This window comes from Symphalangus syndactylus, chromosome 24 (assembly GCF_028878055.3).
Source record: "Symphalangus syndactylus isolate Jambi chromosome 24, NHGRI_mSymSyn1-v2.1_pri, whole genome shotgun sequence".
Classification (NCBI taxonomy): domain Eukaryota; kingdom Metazoa; phylum Chordata; class Mammalia; order Primates; family Hylobatidae; genus Symphalangus; species Symphalangus syndactylus.
In genome coordinates, this window is record NC_072446.2 from 46,297,391 (window position 1) to 46,315,276 (window position 17,886).

The following is a 17,886-nucleotide window of genomic DNA, read 5'->3' on the forward strand; positions in this document are numbered from 1 at the left end:
CACTTGAACCCGGAAGGTGGAGGTTGCAGTGAGCTGAGAGAGCACCACTGCACTCCAGCCTGGCAACAGAGCAAGACTCCATCTCAAAAATAATAAAATTAAATTAAATAAAAAAGGAATGTAATTAAATAAAGCAGACAGAAAAGATTACATTAATAAAGACTGAAAACGGAGAGTAAGAAGATGCTAAAGCCCTTCTCCCAAACAGAAAGAATCACAGGCCTTAACTATGACAATTAGAGAAACGAGTTTTTTTTTTTTTTTATGTTTTTCACTTAAAACCACTATTAGAATTTGAAACAGAACACAGACTAAAACACAGCTAGACCTGTAAATGAGTTAAACCCATGTAATTAAAAATACTCAGATTGCATCAAAAAATAAATGCCAGCCGAACGTAGTGGCTCACGCCTGTAATCCCAGCACTTTGGGAGGCTGAGGTGGGCAGATTACTTGGGGTCAGGAGTTCGAGACCAGCCTGGCCAACATGATGAAACCCTATCTCTACTAAAAATACAAAAATTAGCTGGGTTGGGCACACCTGTAGTCTTAGCTCCTCGGGAGGCTGAGACAGGAGAATCACTTAAATGCAGGAGGCGGAGGTTGCAGTCATCAGAGATTGTGCCACTGCACTCCAGCCTGGGCGACAGACAGAGACTCTGTCTCAAAAAAATAATAAATAAAAATAAAATAAATGCCAACCCCCAAGACAGACCTTAAAGTGAAAAAAAGTAACACTAATGCTGCCTTATTATTTTTTAAATGTCAGACACAGTGGAATTCATGCCAAAAAGTATTAAGCAGGAAAAAGGAGGTCATTTTACATTGCTAAAGGATAAAATTCACAAGAAGAATATGATGTCAGTCTTTACATTCTCAACATTCTCTCACTGAAATAAAGCCCATAATGGCTAGAAATAGAGAAGAAATGACCAACACTTTATAAACATCTCTCTCTCCAAGAAGACAGGGGTAGGGAGGATATACAAGCATAGGCCCCATGTCCATATTAATTTTATTTTGTATTGATCACAGAATCTGACCAATAAAATGAATAAGGCTAATATAATAGATATCAAACTTTGCACCCCATAGAAAATAGCTTCATTTTCAATGGCTAAAGAGCGTTTATGAAAAGTCACCATCTATCATGCCACAAGGAAAATTTCAAACCCCACAAAAAAAAGAACATTTCAGCTGGGTGTAGTGGCTCATGCCTGTAATCCCAGCACTTTGGGAGGCTGAGGCAGGTGGATCACCTGAGGTCAGGAGTTTGAGACCAGCCTGGCCAACATGGTGAAACCCCGTCTCTACTAAAAATACAAACAATTAGCCAGGCATGGTGGCGGGCGCCTGTTGTCCCAGCTACTCAGGAAGCTGAGGCAGGAGAACTGCTTGAACCCAGGAGGTGGAGGCTGCAGTTGAGCCGAGATTGTGCCATTGCACTCCAGCCTGGGCGACAGAGCAAGACTCCATCTCAAAAAAAAAAAGAAAGAAAGAAAGAAACCAAAAAGGCATAAAACTCAGTGTCAATTTTTGAATAAAACTCTTAGCACATTAGACATAGAAGAAAAAAGCCCTCAAAAAGAACCCTGACCTCATATCAAAGGCAATGAGATACATAACCTGAACAACAACCTGAGGGGTGCCCTTTAAAGACAGAAACAGGAGTCTGGTGGGTGACATTATAGAAGACTGTTCTGGAAGTTCTAATCAGGACAATAAGAAAAAGATTTTGTTTGGGCACGGTGGCTCAGGTCTGTAATCTCATTGTTTTGGGAGGCCAGAAGGATCACTTCAGGCCAGCTCAAGACCAGCCAGGGCAACGTTAACAAGACCTACACTCTATTTAAAAAAAAAATTTTTTTTTTAATTAGCTGGACATGGTGCATGCCTGTGGTCCCGGCTACTGGGAAGGCTGAGGTAGGAGGACTGGCTTGACTCCAGGAGTTTGAGGCTGCAGTGAACAATGACTACATCTCTGCAATCCAGCCTGGGCAACAGAATAAGATCCTATCTCTAAAAAGAAGAAAAAAAAATTTGAAAGTTCAAATAATGGAAAAGGGAAAGCAAAAGAATTATTTATAGGTAATGCATCTGTCTACCCAGAAAATGAGTAAACACACACACACACACACACACACCCTAGAATAAGATACTTCAGAAAGATAGTAAGTTATAAAATGAATATACAAAAAATTCCCATACATGAGCACTAACTCGTGATTCCCCTCTCTTTAAAGTACTGTATAGGTTGGGTGTGATGGCTCATGCCTGTAATCCTAGCACTTTGGGAGGCCAAGGTAGGAGTAATACTTGAGCTAAGTGGCTTGAGACCAGCCTGGGAAACATAGTGAAGCCCTGTCTCTACAAAAAATACAAAAAAATTAGCCAGGTACATGTGCCTTTATTTAGTCCCAGCTACTTGAAGGGTTGAGGTGGGAGGATCGCTTGAGCATGGAGGTCGAGGCTGTAATGAACGGAGATGGTGCCGCTGCACTCCAGCCTGGGTAACAATGTGAGACTCTGTCTCAAAAATAGTTTTTTTTTTTTTAAAAAAGTACTGTATATATACATGTGCGATTGTGCTTTAAAAAAAAATGGCTATGCACCAAGCAGTTTATGGTGGTAATCTCTATAATATAGGAATTACGGGTGTTTCTTTTTGTGTTTATCTGCATTCTGAAAATTTTAGTTATGCCCCTCTCCTTATATTAGGAGGAAAAATTAGCAACAGCTCAATTCTTAGTATGTAGGTATGGTTAGTAAACTCAGGGCAGAAAATAGGGCAAAACAACTAAAATGCTAAACATGGACAAATACAAGAAAAAAAAACTTTTAATTTCTCAGAAATAATTTTGCATTTGAAAATATCTAATCTGATTAACATAATCTCTGATTTGTTTTCCTTTTATGAATAAAATCTAAAATGTGTTTTTCTTTTAATTCCACATTTGGAATCATCATTTCTGTCTTTCCAGATAAATGTTAGATATTGACATTTCTGTGCCCCTGCTGTTGTAAAACTGAGTAAAACAACATAAGAGATTCAAGATTATCAGCTAGACAAAACCTACTTTGACTCTGTAATAAGACAAGGGGACAGATGCTAGAAATGCTAAAAGCAAATGCATTAACAGCACCCTCTAGTGTTATGAAATCTAATCGGCATTTGGTAGAAGAAATCTAAATGTGAAATTTTTAAAAACCTCTTTTGGAAAATTTCAAACATACAGAAAAGTAGACAAAATGAAAACACATTTTCATTTCCTATTCAATTTGTTTCCAATTACTGATTGTTATTCCTGTAGCAACTTTTATATTTCATTAAGAGGTGTCAGAGGCAACCAGGTATCTCTGTGGGCCCTTCTTTGCCATTTGATTAGTAATTCAACTAATAAAATCCTTGGTTTTAAGTTGGGCACACAACCAACTAAATTAATTAAGGAAACATTTCCCAGCCTCCCTTGCAGCTAGATGCAGCCAGCCTTAGCCAATGGATATGGGTGAAAGTAAGCATGCCCTCCCCTCTCCCTTCCCTCTTTTTTTTTTTTTCTCCAGCCTGGGCAACAGAGCAAGACTCTGTCTCCAAAAAAAAAAAAAAAAAAAAAAAAAAGAAAGAAACAGAATAAAGAAACCTGACATTCAGGCTGGGCACAGTGGCTCATGCCTGTAATTCCAGTACTTGGGGAGGCTGAGGTGGGCAGATCACTTGAAGCCAGAAGTGCGAGACCAGCACGGGCAACACAGTGAAACCACCTCTCTACTAAAAATACAAACATTAGCCAAGCGTGGTGACGTATACCTGTAATCTCAGCTACTTGGGAGGCTGAGGCACGATAATCACTTGAACCCAGGAGGTAGAGGTTGCAGTGAGCCGAGATCGCGCCATTGCACTCCAGTCTGGGTGACAGAGCAAGACTCTGTCTCAAAAAAAAAAAAGAATAAAGAAACCTGACATTCAGGCTGGGCGTGATCACACCTGTAATCCCAGCACTTTGGGAGACCATGGCGGATGGATCACTTGAGGTCAGGAGTTCAAGACCAGCCTCCAGCAAGGTGAAACCCCGTCTCTACTAAAAAATACAAAAATTAGCTGGGCATGGTGGCACGTGCCTGTAATCTCAGCTACTCGGGAGGCTGAGGCAGGAGAATCACTTGAACCCGGGAGGCAGAGGTTGCAGTGAGCCAATATCAGGCCATTGCACTCCAGCCTGAGTAACAGAGTGAGACTCCATCTCAAAAAAAAAAAAAAGAAACCTGGCATTCGAGAAAAAAAATTGTATAATATGTCCATTCTAAGAATAAAGAATACTGAAATTTAAAAAAAAATAGAAAATCTGCAAAAGAGCACTAGTAAGATACCACATTTGGAACAACCCTAGTTTCCAAATTTTTCAAAGGAAATACAAGATCAGTACATATTCTTAACCTGGGGGTATAGTGGGGGAATAGAGGGTTGAAGTAATTTTTCTTCACAGGAACCAAATAGCAGGTTCATGGTAAAAGCTAAGCATCTGGGTGAAATGAATAAATGCACTGTTCACATTGACTATCGAAAACTTATTGGCCGGGCACGGTGGCTCACGCCTGTAATCCCAGCACTTTGGGAGGCCGAGGTGGGCAGATCATGAGGTCAGGAGATCGAGACCACGGTGAAACCCCATCTCTGCTAAAAATACAGAAAATTAGCTGGCAAGGTGGTGGGCGCCTGTAGTTCCAGCTACTCGGGAGGCTGAGGCAGGAGAATGGCGTGAACCCGGGAGGCAGAGCTTGCAGTGAGCTGAGATCACGCCACTGCACTCCAGCCTGGGCAACACAGCGAGACTCTATCTCAAAAAAAAAAAAAAAAAAAAAGAAAACTTACTAAATTGGCTTCTTTGGCAGACACTTAAAGCCTGGCCACTCAACCATAATCTCAAGGCATGATTCAGAATGTGTGCTGACAAGCACATACCACAATTCCAGCAATGAAGTAAAAACACTTCATCCAGCTCTCAAAGCAAATCCACTGTGAAGACTGTCTGCACCCTTGCAGCTCAAGACTCACATTACAGTGTGTCCTAGTTAGCAGGCTGCAGTAGAAGGGTTAGTGGTAAAGCATCACTGCACTGGCATCTGTGCCCCTCACTGGAGATCATGCATGGTGCTGTATGTGTGCAGGAAAGTCACTAACCAGTGAGCCGAAAATGCCTCTGTAAAATAAGATTGCTGCCCTACTCTTGTAGTTTCTGCACGTCTCTTTTTAGTAGTGGAATGAGTATCCGCAAATTAAATCTTATTTAAAGCCTAGAGGGGAAGGGGAGAAATCACACCAGTAGGTGGATGGCATCATTAAAATGGAGGTTTAACATTCTTCACTATAAAGTTTTAATATACATTTTCCAGAAATAAAATAGTCCTACTAGTAAATGAAAAATTCCATGTATTTCTTAGCAAGAAAATACACTTATCTAATTTTCTAGCAGTAGCTGCAAATGTTTATTTACCTTTTTTTCTTTGAGACCAGGTTATGAGACTGGCTAATTTTTGTATTTTTGGTAGAGACGAGGTTTCACCATGATGCCAAGGCTGGTCTCAAACTCCTGAGCTCAAGCAATCCACCTGCCTCGGCCTCCCAAATTGCTGGGATTATAGGTGTGAACCACTGCGCCTGGCTGAGTAGCTGCAAATGTTACGCTGTACTTATACCATCTCTTTACTATTTGGTTACCCTAACACAATGCTCTGATTTTGAATTAAAGAGAAAGAAAAAAGATCATCCAGGAAGAAGAACGGCAAAAATCAATTACTTTAAATAACTTTAAAATATAATCTGATTTTTAAATTTCATTCTTTGGATTAAAAAGCTGTATGAAAGGGCCAGGTGTGGTGGCTCATGCCTGTAATCCCAGCACTTTGGGAGGCCGAGGTGGGCAGATCACCTGAGGTCAGGAGTTCAAGACCAGCCTGACCAACATGGAGAAACCCCGTCTCTACTAAAAATACAAAAAAAAAAAAAAAATTAGCCAGGCATGGTAGCACATGCCTGTAATCCCAGCTACTCAGGAGGCTGAGGCAGGAGAATCACTTGAACCCAGGAGGCAGAGGTTGCAGTGAGCCAAGATTGCACCATTGCACTCCAGCCTGGGCAACAAGAGCAAAACTCCATCTCAAAAAAAAAAAAAAAAAAAAAATGGTGTATGACATACCTATTAAAATGGCTAGAACAAAAAAAGACAATACCAAGTGCTGACAAGTTACTGGAACTCTCATACTCTTGGGTGGGTATGCAAAATGATACAACTGCTTTGGAAAACCATTTGATCATTTCTTATCAAGTTAAACATATGTTTCCATAAGACCCAGCAATACTACTCCTGGGCATCTATGGCTGAATGAAACCTTATGTTCAGACAAGAACATGTACATAAATGCTAATAATGGCTTTATTTTTTATTTTTATTTATTTATTTTGAGACAAGGTCTCACTCTGCTATCCAGGCTGGAGTGCCGTAGTACAATCACGGCTCACTGCAGCCTCAACCTCCTGGGCTCAAGTGATCCCCCCACCTCAGCCTCCCAAGTAGATGGGACTACAGGTGTGCGCTACCACACCTGGCTAATTTTTGTAGAAACGAGGTTTCGTCACGTTGCCCAGGCTCTTGCCTGGGCTCAAGCGAACCTCCCCGCCTTGGCCTCCAGATCACTGGGATTACAGGCGTGAGTCACCATATCAGCTATTTTTATTTTTAGACACAGGATCTCACTCTGTCACGTAGGCAGGATTACAGTGGCAGGCTCATAGCTCATTGCAGCATCAAACTCCTGAGCTCAAGCAATCCTCCCACCTCAGCCTCCTAAGTAGAGAGAAGTACAGATGTGTACTGCCATACTCAGCTAATTTATTTTTTATTGTCATTGTTTTTGTAGAGGTGAGGTCTCGCTATGTTGCCCAGGCTGGTCTCAAACTCCCGAGCTCAAGCGATTCTCCCACCTCAGACTCCCAAAGTGCTGGGATTACAACTGTGAGCGATCATACCTGACCTCTAGTGGCTTTATTTATAATAGCCAAAACCTGGAAACAACATTCACCTTTAACTAGTAAACATCAACTAGTGAATATCCACAAACCACATAGCCTATCTCTATTAAAACACAATTATCATTTAACATTCATCAGATAAGGCTAGAATAAGAGTTTAGTAATATAAAGTATTGGCAAGACTGTGAATAAACAGGAATTCCTCTATCTTGTTGCCAGAGAAGAAAATTGGTTCAAATACTTGGGAGAACCACTGGTAATATTTAGTTGGTTCAAATTGTGTAAGCACTATGATCCAGCAAGGCCAGTTAGCACACTCCACCCTAGAGAAACCCACCCAGGTGAGGACAGTCATTATGTTCATTATGCTATGTCAAGAGGAGAATATCTAAGTAAGTTATGCTATGTTTAATCAATGAAATAAAATAGTGTAGTTAAAATAAACGAACTCTGGCTACTTGGACCAACATTTGGGAACATTTTCCAGAGTGATTAAGTAGGTTGTAGCGCACACGCACATGCACACACACAAGATCTACTATTAAAGGTTTTAAATCACGCAATCATTATTATATGTTGGTTTGTGAATATATAAGCATGTAACACAAAAGTAAAGACATGGACTGTAAAGGTACCTCTGGGAAGAAGAGAAAGAAGGAGATGAGGCTAGCGGAGAGGACAAACCAGGTATCTGAAATGTTTCAATTTCCTTAAAAAGCAAAAACAAAATACCTGAAGCAAAAAATGACAACATGTTTAGATTTATTAGGTCTGGGCATCTAGCAGGTAAGTTTTCATTCTTTTGTTTTCTTTATATTTGAAATGTCACAATTAAAAGCAAACGTTTAACCAAAGACTATCTTTAAAAGGATACACAGTCTGAACACACAAAAACTGGTAAAGTGGCTGCCTCCAGAGATGGAAACTGGGACCAGGACCAGACAGGAAGGAGGCTTATTCTCCCTGCCTGGCCTGTCCTCATGCATATTCTGATTATACATCCTTTTTTTTTTTTTTTTTTTGAGACAGAGTCTCCCTCTGTTGCCCAGGCTGGGTGCAGTGGCACGATCTCGGCTCACTGCAACCTCCACATCCCAGATTCAAGCAATTCTCCCTACAGGCACGAGTTACCACGCTCGGCTAATTTTTCTTATTTTTAGTAGAGACGGGGTTTCACCTTGTTAGCCAGGATGGTCTCGATCTCCTGACCTCATGATCCGCCCGCCTTGGCCTCTCAAAGTGCTGGGATTACAGGCGTGAGCCACCATGCCTGGCCTATCTATTTTTTTAATTACAAATAAATTTTACGCCCTCTTTATCTCCAGTCCCCCAGAGTGGGACCTATCTAAAGCAAGCTTGTCCAGCTCTCGGCCCAGGACAGCTGTGAATGCAACCCAACACAAATTCGTAACTTTCTGAAAACATTTGAGATTTTTTGCGATTTTTTAAAGCTAATCAGCTATCATTAGTGATAGAGTATTTTATGTGTGGCCCAGGGAAGCCAAAAGATTGGACACCCTTGATCTAAAGTATTTTTATTTCAGATAAGGACAGGCCACTGAAGACGTGATTGAGATTCCAGCCATGACTGTGCCATTAATGAGTTCTATCATCTTGGGAGGGGATTTAATTTTGGGGATGATTTAACCCCCTCCAAGTATCACATCACTTCTAAAATACTGTCTTTTATGAAAACACAAACATATCCCCCTCAGCCAGAGAATCTCTCACCATGCCACAGGGAGCGAAAAGCAGTTCTCATGTAACCCTGATAGGAAAACTTTTAGAATTTGTTCGGACAGCTCCACACAAACCATCTGCAGCGATTGCCTCATAGCCTCTGTGGGTAGAGATGTACGCAGACAGTTGCCCTTACGCAAGGCAGCATGAGGTGAGAGGAGGGCAGGAAGTTGGGGGAGTGCTTATCTGATCACTTGTTTTCTTAATGAACTAAGAAGCAGAGGTCATGGCCAACAGTAAAAAGGCTGGGTATGGGATTGGACGGAAGTGGCTATGGAAGAAGAAAAACGATGAGAAAAATGATATTATTAAAAAAAAAAAAATCGGCCGGGCGCAGTGGCTCACGCTTGTAATCCCAGCACTTTGGGAGGCCGAGGCGGGCGGATCACGAGGTTAGGAGATCGAGAACACGGTGAAACCCCGTCTCTACTAAAAATACAAAAAATTAGCCGGGCGTGGTGGCGGGCGCCTATAGTCCCAGCTACTCGGAAAGGCTGAGGCAGGAGAGTGGCGTGAACCCGGGAGGCGGAGCTTGCAGTGAGCCGAGATCACACCACTGCACTCCAGCCTGGGCGACAGAGCGAGACTCCGTCTCAAAAAAAAAAAAAAAAAAATCAAAAATCAAAGTCCAGCTGAGCCCAGAACTCATAATGTGAAATAGAGAAAGTCACTTTGTTATCTGGTTTCTCTCCAGCAGAGTTCAACCAGCGCCCCCACAAAAAAACAGAATAGTAGGACCAGGGCACTGAGGGAGCTTGACAAGTTCTGGAGGCAGCTCAGAGAGGGAGGGGACCATGATGTTAGTAAGATGGCAGCCACATGATTTCCTGTGGCGTCCGTAGCAGGTAAAAAGGACTGGGGAGGCAAGAGGAAGCCAGAGAGCAGCACAGAGCTGGAGCAACAGAACCGATGAAGGGGAGGAATGAGAGCTAGGGAGGACAGGGTGTGTAGACACACTCCCAGCTCAGGATCCCAAAGTGCTGTCTGGGAGACGACTGGGCCTTGGAGAGCTGATATAAACTGGAAGTAAAACTCCCTGCAAAAGGTAAAGGGACAGTGAGGTCCCGTGGCCGGATGAGCCAATGACTGAGAGATGATGCTAGAAGACACAGTGGAAAGAAATGTGGCAGGCCAGGAGCCAACATTCAAGGAGCATAAAGAAAGGTCAAGACGTTGCTAGACGGCCTGGTGCAGTGGTTCACACCTGTAATCCCAGCACTTTGGGAGGCCGAGGAGAGTGGATCACCTGAGGTCAGGAGTTCGAGATCAGCCTGGCCAACATGGTGAAACCCCATCTCTACTAAAAATACAAAATTAGCCAGGTGTGGTGGCACGCACCTGAAATCCCAGCTACTCAGGGGGCTGAGGCAAGAGAATCGCTTAGAACCAGGGAGGCAGAGGTTGCAAGTGAGCCAAGATAATGCCACTGCACTCCAGCCTGGGCAACAGAGCAAGATTCTGTCTCGAAAAAAGTTGCCAGATGATGGCAAAAAGGAAAAAGGCTTCAAAACTAACAACAATAGTTGAATTAAGGCTGGAGGACACAGCCTGCTATTCCTTCTACCTGGAAATACTGCTATACCTGGAGAATGTAAATATCAATTCCTCAGCAAATCCTTTCCACATCCCTCAAAATCCAAACCACTCACTGCACTCTTTGCTATTCTCCCAAAGCAAGGAGCACAGTTCATGCCAAATGTCCTTTGTTATCAAAGTTATGCTTTTCTCAAGTTTATGAAGCCAGCCAGGGATCCACGTTTTCTGGGTCTATCCAGTTCCTAAATTGTGATCAGCAGAAAATAAGTGAAGGTATATACCTAAAAACGTATCCAGCAAGCCACCAGGTCAGGAAAGCAGGTGCTCTGGCATGCTGGCTTCAGGACCCCTTAGTCACAGCCACACGCACTTAGAAGTAGTCTGCACAGGCCAGGCACGGTGGCTCACGCCTATAATCCCAGCACTTTGGGAGGCTGAGGTGGGCGGATCACAGGGTCAGGAGTTCAAGACCAGCCTGGCCAACATAGTGAAACCCCATCTCTACTAAAAAAAGAAAATACAAAAAATAAGCCAGGCATGGTGGTGGGCGCCTGTAATCCCAGCTACTCGGGAGGCTGAGGCAGGAGAATCGCCTGAATGCGGGAGGCGGAGGTTGCAGTGAGCTAAGATTATGCCATTGTACTCCAGCCTGGGCAACAGTGAGAGACTCTGTCTCCAAAAAAAAAAAAAAAAAGTAGTCTGCATGGCTATAAGAATCCCTAAGGCTGCCATAACTCCTTTAATATGATTCTCTGTGTTGCCAATAGGAATATGACCATATGTAAGCTTTCTTATTAAAAAAAAAAAAAAAATGTAAAAAATCTGGCCAGGTGCAGTGGCTCACGCCTATAATTCCAGCAGTTTGGGAGGCCAAGGTGAGTGGATCACTTGAGGCCAGGAGTTCAAGACCAGCCTGGCCAACATGGTGAAATGCCGTCTCTACTAAAAATACAAAAATTAGCCAGGCGTGATGGCACACACCTGTAGTCCCAGCTACTCCCGAGGCTGAGGCACCAGAATCACTTGAACCCAGAAGGCGGAGGTTGCAGTGAGCCAAGATCGTGCCACTGCACTCCAGCCTGGGTGACACAGTGAGACTCTGTCTCAAAAAAAGCAAAAAATCAAAAAGGCAGAAATAAAATAAAATGTACCACTTATAATTTACACAACAAATTGTAAATTTACTAAATAATTTTTAACATCCCATTAGCATGCAAGCACTTTGGATATACTGCTAGTGGGAGTAATAATTGCCATTAACTTTTTTTTTTTTTTTTTTTGAGATAGGGTCTCACTCTGTCACCCAAGCTGGAGTGCATGGCACAATCATGACTCACTGCAGCCTTGACCTCCCTGGGCTCAGGTGATCCTCCCACCTCAGCCTCTCAAGTAGCTGGGATTGCAGGCACATACTAATTTTTCTATTTTTTGTAGAGATGGGGTCTTGCCATGTTGCCCTGGCTGGTCTTGGAACTCCTGGGCTCAAGCAATCTGCCCACATCAGCCTCCCAAAGTGCTGGGATTATAGGCGTGAGCCACTGCACCCAGCCATAACATTTTTAGATGGTAATTTAACATCACCAATCAAAGGCTCTAAAAATACACATAGCCTCTGACCTAACAATTTTACTCTTAAGGAATTTATCCTAGCAAAATAATTAAAACAGACTTAAATTTTTCATTTTGTGAGTGTTCATTAAAATAATGCTTAAGAGTAATCCAAAACCGGAGGGGAAAATATTAATGCCTAAAATACAGGACTGGTTGGTACAACTGTGGGCACATTCTTATATGAGCATATTGCAGAGATTAAAACATGGGTGACTGACATGGCAACGTAAGGAGTGCATTATTAAGCTGAGAAAAAGGCAGGCTTACAAAACAAATCTGATAATCCCATTTCAGTGTGTGCACACATGCAGAAAATGAAGGACACCAAAAAATTAGCCAGGTGTGGTAGCACACTCCTGCAATCCCAGCTACTCAGGAGGCTGAGACAGGAGGATCCCCTGCACCCGGGAGGTAGAGTTGCAGTGAGCCGAGATCGCACCACTGCATCCCAGCCTGGGTGATGAGAGTGAGACTCTGTCTCAAAAAAAAAAAAAAAAGAAGAAGAAGAAAACAAAAAAAGGAAGGAAGAGAAGAGTAGAAGAGAAGGGAAAAGAAAAAAAAGAAAGGAAAATACCAAAATAGTAAATGATTATCTCCAGATGATGGGATTACATGTGGTTTTTTTTCCCTTATTTTTCTACAGTGTACATATGTCACTTTCATAATTCTTAAAAGCTTGAGCCATTATCTAAGGACAACACTGAAATAAATATACAGGTAAGACAAACTAGAAGAGGAATTCTGGCAGTCAACACCAGTGCTGAGAAAAAACACCCTATTGACATAGTCAGTGTGCTCCCGGAGAGAGCGCTGGGAGGGCTAGAGTTTCCTGGTAACTAGGAGCCTAAATTTCCCATTCCTAAGGGCTTGCTGATGGCACCTGAGTAACTTAGAAAACCAAAGGTGTGGTCAAAAGGTAAGTGGTATTCATATTCGGTAAACCTACTGTGTCCAGGGATTCCTAATTTTCCTTAAATCCTTTTTATTCTTGGATCTCAACTCTTCCAAGGGCTATTTTTATCTAATATTAGTTACTATACTTCTTCACATTTCCTAGATCTTCTTTATTTGAAAAAGAAATGAGACTCATTCATTGCAACCAAACTTTAACTTGTCAAAATTATAAACTGGCTGGGCCCAGTGGCTCACATTTGTAATCCCAGTACTTTGGGAGGCCAACGCAGGCGTATCACTTGAGCCCAGAAGTTCAAGACCAGCCTGGGTAACATAACAAAACCCCATCTCTACAAAAAAATTAGCCAGGTGTGGTGGTGCATGCTTGTAGTCCCAGCTACCAGGGAAGCTGAAGAGGAAGCATCACCCTCGGCCAGGCGCAGTGGCTCACGCCTGTAATCCCAGCATTTTCGGAGGCCAAGGCAGGCAGATCACTTGAGGTCAGGAGTTGGAGACCAGCATGGCCAAGATGGAGAAACACCATCTCTACTGAGAATACAAAAATTAGCTAGGCATGGTGGCATGTGCCTGTAATTCCAGCTACTCAGGAGGCTGGGGCAGGAGAACTGCTTGAACCCGGGAGGCAGGGACCCAAGATTGTGCCATTGCACTCCACCCTGAGTGACTGAGTGAGACTCCATCTCAAAAAAAAAAAAAGGAAGATCAGGAGGTCAAGCCTGCAGTGAGCTATAATCATACCACCACACTCAAGCTTGGATAACAGAGGGATACCCTGTCCCCAAAAAAAATTTAAAAAAAAAAATTATAAGCTATAGAACATATTTGTGATTCTTGGGTAAAAAAGAAAAATATACACATAGACTGGGGTAGGGGGCGGCAGGGAAGATCAATTTACTTGTTGAACTGGTTCATATGCATTTTCCAGGCAACAGAAAATCTAAATTTGAAAGGAAAAAGGTGAGGAAGGGGAAGCTTTAGTATCATCATTCAAGTGTGAGTATGTATTACTACATAGTCCCTGAAATAGAAGGGGCTTACATTATGAAATGCTGAAAAATCCAAGAGCTTGGAAGTTGAAAACATACTGCTCAGTGGTAAATAAAGCTATGTGGGGTTTAAACTGTGCTATCCAATGTGGGAGCCACCAGCCCCAGGTGGCTACTGAGCACCTTAAACGTGTTGGTCCAACAGGTATGTGCTATGAATGTAACATATACAATAGACTTCAAAGAGTTGCTATGAAAATAAAAAAGAATGTAAATATCTCATTAATAACTTTATATTGATTGCGTTGAAATACTATTTTTAATATATCAGCTTACAAAATATATTACTAAAATTAATTGTTCTTGTTTTCCTTTAATGTAGCTACCTCAAAATTACATATGTGACTTCCATTATAATGGTATTAGGTACTGCTAGTCTAAAAAATGTGGATACCAGGGAAAGAGAAAATGCTATTTCAGTGCACACAACCAGGGTAATCGTGATAAGATCACAGCCTACAAATGTGTAAACTTTTGATAGTTTGATTTTACACACACACACACACACAGGCATGGCCATCTTTATCCAAACATCAAAGCCCACCCTATCTATCATTAATATCCTACACAGTCAGCTGGGTAGATTAAATGATGGGGAGCAGGTGCCATAACCTAATTTTCCACACACAGAACTGAGAGGAGGGAAGGAAGCAGATATAAAAGAGACCAAAGCAGAAATCCAGAAGCAGAAATCTTGTGCTAATGAGAAGCACAAGATGAAAGGTCAGAAGGGCTGGAGGCAGGGGCTCTTTGAGGGAAGCCCAGAACCAGTACAAGAAATCTAAATAAAACACAGGGCCCATCCAAAGGTAAACACTACTCAAATCCAGAAAGGCTTTATTGCTATTGATCTGCAAGTTCCAGTTTATGGCAAACCTAAAACAAAATCATATGTGTATTTAAAAAGGATTATCATTAGAAGTCATGGGACAACTTTATTGATGAGTTTTTTTTGTAACACCATACAGAAAAATCAGCAAACAACTTAGACAATTTATAAACAGCTGGTCTTAATCCAACACTAACATGTTGATTTTTCAAAATAACCAGTTGAAAAGGCCAGACTTGTTCTAATTTGCTTGGAATCTCTTTCAAACTGTTACACAACTGTTCTATCTTCCCTCCTTACCTTCTTATGTAAGCTCTGTAATCACCATCAGTGTTTACATAGGTTTGTGAAACCACCTAATTTCTCCAGTAAATATTTAATTCTCTTGTTGCTACTGATCAAACCATAAGCAATACAACATTTTTATACAACATGTTTGGTAATGAGAAAATGAGACATTGACGTCAACAGCACAAAGTCTATAAACCAAAAACACCAGGATTTCCAGATACAAGGCCTCTTGGAAATCAGGCACCAATAAAATAGAAAATTCTCTTTACTGCTCCAAGTGTTTGATTCAGTTTATATCTGAGTTCCACAGCATCTGTGGTGGTTCTAGCAAATGCTAAAATACCCTTCAACCAGAACCAGGCACCCAGTCTGCAGGCGTCAGGCACCAAGCAGAGTGGGTGTTCTCAGCTATGAAAGCCAGGCACTAAACGGTCACCTGTATGTTATTAACGACAAAAATGAAAGGTACGAGCAAGCCTCTTTTCTCAGTTTAGTAAGAGCGTGATATTTTAGGATCTGTACTGCAAATGGAATGACACCAACCATCCAACTAGATCTCTGACTGCCCTTGGTGGGCTGGAGCAAGAAGATGGAGATACATTATGCTGAGGCTCTTTCCCATCTGACTGTACAGCCCAGACACCTAGCAAATCGGAGAAAACACATACAACCACAGAGCTGAGCAGGAGAGCTCAGGGACAATGGAACTCCAGGCTGGAAGTTGTCAGAAATGACTTTTAGGAAGTGAGATTAGGGTTAGCCTTGAAAGATGGTGGGAATCCCAAGAGAGATGCCACTACGGAGGTCCAGAGGTAGGTGGCATATGATGCGTCTTTTGGGCGCTGAACACAACCGCGTAACCCCAGCACCTGGAGGTCAGAGGGCAGGGAAGCAAAGGAAGAAAACTCTTTGTGGAGTCAAAGTAGCCTTGAAAGGCAAACTCAACACAGAACGGCTTCATGCAACATGAGTTTCTGGGCAGGCAAGGATAGCAGTCGTACACCACAGGATAATCTCAAAATGGGGATCAAGAAGCTACTGTGTTAATCCAAGGAAAAGGACCTTGGCAACTGCAATGGTGAAAGTGCCAATGAGAAAAATGGATGAAGTAAGGGAGTGATTTCAAAGAAAGACCTGGTATTAAAGGTGACCTCTAAGAAAAGAGCCAGGTGTCCTCTTCCTTCAGAAATAAGAAAACAGGCTTGACAAGGTAAATCATTAAAAAGGTCAGGATGTGTATTTTTCTTTTTTTTTCTTTTTTGAGACAAAGTCTGTCTCTGTCACCCAGGCTGGAGTGTGGTGGCATGATCTCGGCTCACTGCAACCTCAGCCTCCCGAGTTCATGCAATTCTCCTGCCTCAGCCTCCAGAGTAGCTAGCAATACAGGCGTGTGCCACCATGCCTGGCTAATTTTTGTATTTTTAGTAGAGACGGGGTTTCACCAGCCATGTTGGCCAGGCTGGTCTCGAACTCCTGACCTCATGATCCGCCCACCTTGGCCTCCCAAAGTACTGGGATTACAGGTGTGAGCCACTGCGCCCGGCCTTGTTTTGTTTTTAGTAGTAAGTAGAGACTTCTTTATTAGAAGCGTTTTTTGGTTTTTTTGTTGTTGTCATTGTTTTGTTTTGAGACAGAGTTTCCCCCTTGTTACCCAGGCTGGAGTACAATGGCACAATCTCGGCTCACTGCAACCTCCCGCCTCCCAGGTTCAAGTGATTCTCCTACCTCAGCCTCCCGAGTAGCTGGGATTACAGGTATGCACCACCACGCCTGGCTAATTTTTTGTACTTTTAATAGAGACAGGGTTTCTCCATGTTGTACAGGCTGGTCTTGAACTCCAGACCTCAGGTAATCCACCCACCTTATCCCAAAGTGCTGGGATTACAGGCATGAGCCACTATGCCCAGCCTTTATTAGAAGTCTTAAAAATTTTTTAAAAGGAGTGATACCCTCCAAGTATTTGTAAAAGCTCTTATAAGTGTACACAGAAAGTAAATTTTACTGCACATAAAACTTTTTTAAAACAACACTGACATAACATTTTACATCCACCATACTGAATAAATTTAGTTTTAACAAGTCAATGTATCTGACAGCATCCTTTTTTTTTTTTTTTCTTGAGGCAGGGTCTCACTCTGCCACCCAGGCTAGAGTGCGCTGGCACAATCAGAGCTCACTAAATCTTTGAACTCCTGGGCTCAAGTGATCCTCCTGTTTCAGTCTCCAGAGTAGCTGGGACTATAGGTGTGCACCACCACACCCAGAAGCAGAATATCCGAGAGAATGTATCAGCAGATGTGAAATACTTGCGGCTTTTCTGCAGGATAATTTACCAATATATATCAAATTTTTAAAAGGTCATGCACTGTGCCCATCACTATTACTGCTAAGATGTTTTCCACAAGAAGAAATTTGATTGCAGTATTGCTTATAATGGCAAAAAATTAAAAATAATCAAAATGTTCATCAAGCTTTGGGGATAAGGGAAACAGTAGAAGGAGGAAAAAAAGAATGCTCCTTAGTAATGTACATGCGGTTAGTCTCATTAATTACTGCAGAGAATGCTTGAAAAGGGATGAGGAAACAATTCTTAAATCTCTTTCCACTCCAGGGTCCTCATGCATAAACCTCACGGAGGGCCAAGAGCAGGAGGTACTCAACAAATTTTTGCTGATAATAAACTCAAAAGCATGAAAGAAAACTGAAAATATTTACCTCCTACTTTGTAATTAATATAAGTGGCAAGACTGTGCCTGTTTATTTTCTAGTTTAATCTACTTATGTGGAATTTGGCCTAAAGAAGTCCATTACCTTATCATTAGCATTAACCTAACAATTCATTATTCCAAAGGTTGTGCATTTAGACCGTTCTCGACACGTAAAAAACGTACAAA

The 17,886-nt window shown here is 42.1% G+C and overlaps 1 protein-coding gene across 6 annotated transcripts in view; it reads right to left on the reverse strand.

Annotated features, from left to right (window-relative positions):
- The window catches only part of SLC23A2 (solute carrier family 23 member 2), a 152,145-nt gene that overhangs the window by 102,599 nt on the left and 31,660 nt on the right, over positions 1–17,886 (reverse strand). The window lies entirely within an intron of this gene.